Source organism: Miscanthus floridulus, chromosome 15, assembly GCF_019320115.1.
Source record: "Miscanthus floridulus cultivar M001 chromosome 15, ASM1932011v1, whole genome shotgun sequence".
Classification (NCBI taxonomy): domain Eukaryota; kingdom Viridiplantae; phylum Streptophyta; class Magnoliopsida; order Poales; family Poaceae; genus Miscanthus; species Miscanthus floridulus.
The window spans coordinates 19,798,267-19,805,603 of record NC_089594.1 but is presented as its reverse complement, the minus strand read 5'-3'; the positions used below and the strand labels follow the sequence as shown (position 1 = coordinate 19,805,603).

General features: G+C 50.1%; 1 pseudogene; it reads left to right on the top strand.

Annotated features, from left to right (window-relative positions):
- The first annotated feature begins 4,044 nt into the window (after positions 1-4,044).
- LOC136507139 (L-type lectin-domain containing receptor kinase IX.1-like) lies at positions 4,045-7,024 on the top strand (annotated as a pseudogene).
- The last annotated feature ends 313 nt before the right edge of the window (positions 7,025-7,337 follow it).

Below are 7,337 nucleotides of genomic sequence, written 5' to 3'. Positions count from 1 at the left end.
CATACCTTGAGTTACACACTTGCTTGAGAAACTTGAATTTGTGCGAAAACTTGAAAATCAAACTAAGTGATTTGAAAAGATCGGGATGGGTCTGTACTATCCTATGTCAGAGTATCGAGACAGCTCCAAATTGCACTCATTGGTGAACTTGAGCTCTGTAATGGATACCGAGATCATTGTCTTAAGCTTCTGATTGCCTTTGGCATAGGCTTGACATGGTCGCTAAGTCAGGTTTTGATGGCACAGATAACCTCCCGCACACACTTGTCTGACAAACTTTGGTAATACGCTGCATAACTCCGATAACTTTCAATTGGTGTCTCAAATTTGATCAAACCACTAGTTTGTCTCTTGACATGATGTGTGAACTTTGTTTGGGGTAGTTCACTTTGCATACATGTGTAGCACAAGGTCGATCTCCTGTCTATTTTTGCTATGTGCTCCTTTGGTGGTGAACCCTCTTTTAAAATTGCTCAAACTTGATCAAAATTGCTTAAATGCCATATTTCGTCTCATTTGGTCACTTTGAGCATTTGCTAGCACTTGTATGTGTTGCTATATATACATGACAGCATCCACTAGAGCATTCTTTCAATCTACTTACTATAATCTTGAAGCTTCTGCATTCGCGCATTTCTACATTCCTAGCTTGTTTTGAGGGGGAGTTGCAATTCTTGGGCTCTAGCTTGATAAGTGCATATGTCAACAAGGGGGAGAAGTTTCTACACTCACAATGTCACCTAAAGTTGAGCGATATGCATTCATTTGAGAGAGATTGCACTTGTTCAGGGGGAGTTGCATTTGAGGTGTTTTGCTAGATGTGTTGAGCCTTTGCCTCTTCTGGAGGGTCTAGCAGTTTTGCATTTGAGGTGTTTTGCTAGATGTGTTGAGCCTTTGCCTCTTCTGGAGGGTCTAGCAGTTTTGCATTTGAGGTGTTTTGCTAGATGTGTTGAGCCTTTGCCTCTTCTGGAGGGTCTAGCAGTTTTGCATTTGAGGTGTTTTGCTAGATGTGTTGAGCCTTTGCCTCTTCTGGAGGGTCTAGCAGTTTTGCATTTGAGGTGTTTTGCTAGATGTGTTGAGCCTTTGCCTCTTCTGGAGGGTCTAGTTTTCGAGCTTTGCTAGTGGCGTTGAGCCCGTTGCCTCTTCTTGAGGGCTAGTTTTGTTTTACTTGGTTGCGTCGAGCTGTTGCCCATGTCTTTGGGGACCAAGTTTTGCTCACTTTCAAATGACCCAGTTCTTGGCTTTTTTTTGGCTTTTGATCATTTGGGTGAGTTCTTTCTTTTCTCTTTTTTTTCTTTTTCTTTTGCTCAAGCTGTTCGTGTATTGGTGTTGACAATGCACTCATCAAGGGGGAGATTGCGAACACAAGGTTGACAAGTACCCTTGTGTGTTCGTTTTGTGATGAGTGATTGTCAATGTGATCCACGAAGTGGGTTGAGTGGTGACTAACCTTCCCATGGCGAAAGCTATGTGTGCGACATGTCTTTTGGCTTGTGTTGTGCAGGTGTGGAGCTCGGATGCGGTGGTCGACGGTGAGGTGAAGGTCAAGGAGGACGTGCCGTGCCGACAGACCGGGAGCGGTGAAGGACGGATGTGAGGCTTGGACCGAGGGACCCAGAGGCCGGGTGACTAGCCGCGGTGGCTGACACTTGGGACATCGACAAGTGCAAGAAGACATGGAGTGACGGTGTTGACCGGGTCAAGACGGTGGACGCGTGAGTCGAGCGAGGCTCAGGAGGACTTGGCGGGCCGGCCGGTCGAGGACGGCGGTGACACGCGTCGGATGGCGGGGAACGCGTATGGAGTACGCTACCTGCGGACAGTTTACGGGTTTGGGCCTCAAAACCCGGGCGGAGGTTCCGAGGAGGGACGGACGGCACGTGGCGGCATCGGGGAGTTCGCGTCGAGGCGAAGCTACCGGTGAGAAGGCACGGTGGCCGTCAGATCAAGATTACACTGGGTTGGACAACAACTCCCTTGGGCTTAGTGGTTCAACTCATTTGTATCCAGGGGCAAAACTGGGAATGTGTAATAGCCCTGTTAAATAGGATGAGGGAGCCCCCATCTCCCTCACCTCCTCCAGTTTTCATTTTCTCCTTTAGGGTTTCTTCCTCTAGTTTGCTTCCATGTATGAGAGAGGTCCACAACTCAAATTGTGACTTGGTTTTCAAGGAATCGGTGGCCGTAACCACCGTATGCCCTCCGGGATTCATGATTTAGTTGTGTTCTTGATGTGATTTTGGTGTTCTTCACGAGCTCCTTTTGTCCCTTCTTGTTTCCCCTCTTGTTTCTTCGTTTTGCGATGTTTTGGTTCGTTCTTGTTGCCTTGGATCGATCAATGACATGAGTAGAAGCTTTCCACCGAAGGAAATCCACTAATTCCTCACGAGATCGTAGATCCGAGCAATTTAAGTTCTTGACCTATTTTTTTGGGGATTCTTCAATTCCTTCGATTCACGGAGTTAGAGTTTGTTTCGGGCCATGATCCTTTAGAGGTTGCCTTTCTACTCGCTTGTGAACCCTTGTGCAAAGTTTCAAGTCATTTGGAGTTGATTTGATCAAGTTATGGCTTGATTTGATTTTTTCCGAGAAACTGCTCGTTCATACCGGACGCGTCCGATATGATCTAGGACGTGTCCGATATTTCTCACTTTGGAGTTTTGAGCTGAAATTTGGTGGAGACCTTCCCTTGGTGTCTAAAGAGCTATGGTTAAAATTTTATGATTTTTGGACACCATTTGACGGGGTTTTGGATTTTTCTCTTTTGGTCAGCTTGCTGCTGAAAATACCGGACGTGTCCGAGATCATACCGGACGTGTCCGAAAATACCGGACGTGTCCGATATTTGCAGGAGCAGTGCTGTTTTCTTTTGGGAGTTTGCTCGTTTGGGCTTCGATCTGTGTTCCGTTTGCTCTGTGGTGACCCGCTGTGTTCTGAGGGAGCATCCACCCTTCTCTAGGATCGTGGTCATCAAGTCTTTGGTGTATGCTTTTTGGGGATTGATGTTGGGACAGTGGTCAAAGATTTCGAAAGAAATTTGAGGCTCCCATTCACCCCCCCTCTGGTCGCCGTTTCCGGTTCTTCAGATGTGGCCCTTAACCCACCTCTGGCGCCCACCATCTGGTCGGATCTGCTGCTTCGGTTGACGTCTCGTCTCCGGCTGCTGTCAACAGCACCACGGCCACCTCTCCACCAATCACCTCTATGACGCCAGTTGCTCCCAGCAACTCACCTGTGGCACTGTCGTCGCGCGATCCTCTTCCTCCAATGGATGTCCTAGTTACTCCGCCTGTTAATGACCATGTCATGGACACTCGCGGCAAGCGGGGCTTCCATCTTCCAGTGCAACGGCTCAACCTCCATGCCATGACGCCCTCTCCCATTCAGAAGATGTATCATGGTGCTCTTGCCAATCCTAATTGGCGGGATGCTATGATTGAGGAGTTCCTTGCTCTGTAGCACAATGATACTTGGGATCTGGTTCTTTGCCCTCATGGTGCCAATGTGGTTACGGGCAAGTGGGTTTATCACCGCAAGTTCACCTCTTATGGCTCTCCTGATTGGTACAAGGAACGTTGGGTTTGTTTGGGGGTTTACTCAGTGCCTCAATATTGACTATGATGAGACTTCAGCCCAGTGGTTAAGCCAACGACTGTCAGAACGGTTCTTAACATTGCATTATCTCATCAGTGGCCTATTCATTAGTTGGATGTGAAAAATGCTTTTCTTCATAGAACTCTGCAGGAGACCATGTATTATGAATAGACGTCTGGATTTCTCTACTCCACTCACCTCGGTTATGTCTGTCGCCCGAATAAGTCTCTTTATGGTCTGAAGAAGGCGCCCCGTGTGTGGTACAATCGGTTCGCCTCTCATATTCTCTCCATGGGGTTTGTTGGTGCCTTGTCTGACACTTGCCTTCTTGTCTATCGCCATGGTGCTGACACGGCATACCTACTGCTCTATGTCAATGATATTGTGCTCACTACTTCGTTTGAGTCTCTACTTTGTTGCATTATTGCTGCTTTGACCTAGGAGTTCTCGATGGAGAATCTTGTCCCTTTGCATCATTTCCTGGGAGTTTCTGTTGCCCATCGTGCTGGTGGACTTTTTCTCTCTCAGCAGCAGTATATGGTTGACATCCTTGCTCGGGCCGGTATGTCTGATTGCAAGCCTTGCACTACACTTGCCGACACTCATGCCAAAGTTTCCGGTGATGGTGCCCCAGTGTCTGATGGCATCGACTATATCGTGCTCTTGCTGGTGCTCTGCACTACCTGACTTTCACCAGACCCAATATTCCCTATGCTGTCTAGCAGGTGTGTCTTCATATGCACAATCCGTGTGAGACTCATCTTGCTCTGATCAAGCAGATCCTCCAATATATTCGTGGCACCATCGACTTTGGACTATATGCGGATCCAGTTTAGTTGAGTTTGACACCTTTCAGAATGCGGAATACTACGATCCAAGCAACGGCCATGTTGGAATCGACGTCAATAACCTCGTCTCCACGGAATACACCAACACCACTTGGCCCAACACCCTGACGTCCAATTTCACCAAGATGGCCACTGTCAGCTACGACAATGTCACTCAGTTGCTAGCTGTCCATGTCAAGATCGGCGATAAACTGTACAACGTCAGCATGTCAGTTGACCTGAGGAACTACCTGCCACAGTTTGTCACCGTGGGCTTCTCAGCGGCGACTGGTGTGATAAGCGAGCTGAACGGCCAGAGCCAGATATTATCATGGTCATTCAGCTCCACTATGGAACCCAAGCAGCAAAAGCAACCCCAGAAGAATAGTACCATTCTGCTGGTCTCTGTGCTAGTGCCTCTTCTCTTTCTGTTGGCATGTGCAGCTGTGGGCAGAAACGAAGATCCGGAGGAAGCGGCGATAGCGACTATGAAGAGGAAGATGATAGGATCGAGCTGGAGAAAGGAGTGGCTGCTAGCGGCCCCAAGCGATACACATACCGCGAGCTGGCTGCCGCCACCAACAACTTCGCCGAGGATTACAAGCTTGGTCGTGGTGGCTTCGGAAGCGTCTACCGGGGTATGCTCGACGTTGCCGGCGAAGAGCGCCTGGTGCCGGTGGCCATCAAGATGTTATCACCGGAGACCGGAGTCATCCGAGCAGGGGAGAAAGGAGTTCGAAGCAGAGGTGAGGATCATCAGCCGGCTCAAGCATCGCAACCTTGTGCCGCAGCTCCTGGGCTGGTGCGATAGTCGTCGCAACGGCCTCCTGCTCGTCTACGAGCTGGTGGCCAAAGGCAGCCTCGACAAGCATCTCCACAACAGCGAGAGCTTTCTGACGTGGCCACAAAGGTACCACATCATCCTTGGCTTGGGATCCGCGCTGCGGTATCTCCATCAGGAGTGGGAGCAGTGCATCGTGCACGGCGATATCAAACCCAGCAATCATCGGCAATGGCCGGAATACTCTGTTCTGGCAAGACAGCTGGGTTCATGGGGTGTCAATCAGAGCAATGGCGCCCACCTTGATGCACTTTGTCCCCAAACGAGTCATCTACAGGCTAACGGTGGCGGAAGCACTCACGGACAGGCATTGGGTGCGCACCATATCCGGCGGAGTAACTGCCCTAGCAGCCACGGAATACTTGCAGGTCTGGCACGCGATTGAGGACATCGTCCTCACGGACGCACCGGACCGCCTCATCTGGCGATGGGAGTCTGACCGAAGCTTCTCGGTCCGATCGGCTTATCAGGCATTACATCTCGGTTCTCACCCCATTCCGGGCTGCGTCAGGATTTGGGAGGTGTGGGCGCCGCTCAAGGTGAAGCTGTTTCTCTAGCTAGCGGTTCGCCGCCGACAATGGACAGCGGACAGACGACGGAAGCATGGGCTCGATGCACACGACACCTGCTTCCTGTGCGATTAGGAACCGGAAACCATTGATCACATCATCGTCGAATGTTCCTTCGCCAGGCAGTTGTGGTTCGAGGCAGCCACAGCGCTTGGGGCAACTCTGACCGAGCAACCAGCCGGCGCCATTGTCGACTGGTGGCAGACCTGGAGAGCTCTTTGGCCAGCGTCATTTGCAAGAGGCGCAGACTCCATGTTCGCGCTAATCGCTTGGGAAATCTAGAAAGAACATAATGCACGTTGTTTCCGCGGAGCAGCCACACAGCAGATTCCGGCGATCAAGGCAACCATCAAACTTCAGGCAGAGCTATGGGTCCAGGCCGGTGCGAAGCACCTAGGTTGTTTAATTTAGCAAGTAATAGGTTAGAGAACAAGCTGAGCAGGGTGGGTGCGCTCAGTGTTAATCTTGTAAACCACCCGAGATGTAACAAACTATTCTTCTACTTAATAAAAAAACGTGCAAATTTTTTACGTGATTGAGAAAAAAAAAACCAGCAACATCATGCTGGATGAGTCCCTCAGCACCAGGCTCGGTGACTTTGTCTGGCCAGGCTCGGTGACCATGGAGCACGGTGGCACACCACCAAGGCCGTGATGGGCACGGCAGGGTACATCGACCCGGAGTTCGTCAACACGCACCACCCGAGCACCTACTCTGACGTCTATAGCTTCGGCATCGTCCTCCTCGAGATCGTCTCCGGCCGGTGCCCCGTGATCCTGCTTGAAGGACGTGCGCACTTCGTCCTGGTCAAGTGGATGTGGGGTCTGTATGGCCGGAACGCGATCCTTGACGCGGCGGACAAGCGGCTGAGGGCCGCCGGCGACGAGGCTGATGACAGGTGCATGGAGAGGGTGCTCGTCGTCGGACTGTGGTGCGCGCATCCTGACCAGAGCGAGCAGCCGTCCATCGCGCAGGCCATGCATGTTCTGCAGTCGGAGGACGCCAGGCTTCGAGAGCTCACGCCTCAGATGTACAGGACGGTGTCTGAGTTCGCCGTCACTGGACGTGCTGTCGACGCATTGTCCGTTCAGAGCTCCTCTTCCACGACCACGATGACAACCGGCGGCCATTCCAAGCTCTCTGCCGAGTCGGCGTCCTCGGCCTTGCTCCGGGATTCAAAAGAGTTGGCTTGATTTACATCCAATGGCGACTGTGTGAGTTAATTATATATTGACTGTAAAATTACTTTTTTTTCAGGTACATTCATCATTGTTGTACTTCTTGACTTATAAAAAACAAACATTTGTCGTAGTTCTTCACTTAAAGCAACCATCTTTGTAAAATGTGTTTTTAGTTTTTTTACATCAACACAGAGTATCATTACGGCGTTGTTTGGAAAGGCTTAAATTCTTGGAAAAGTCAGCTTTTCCTTACCTCCCAACGGAGGCTTCCATTTGAGTTAGCAATCTAATTAAGTTTTGACAAAAAAAATTTTGAATTTAAGTT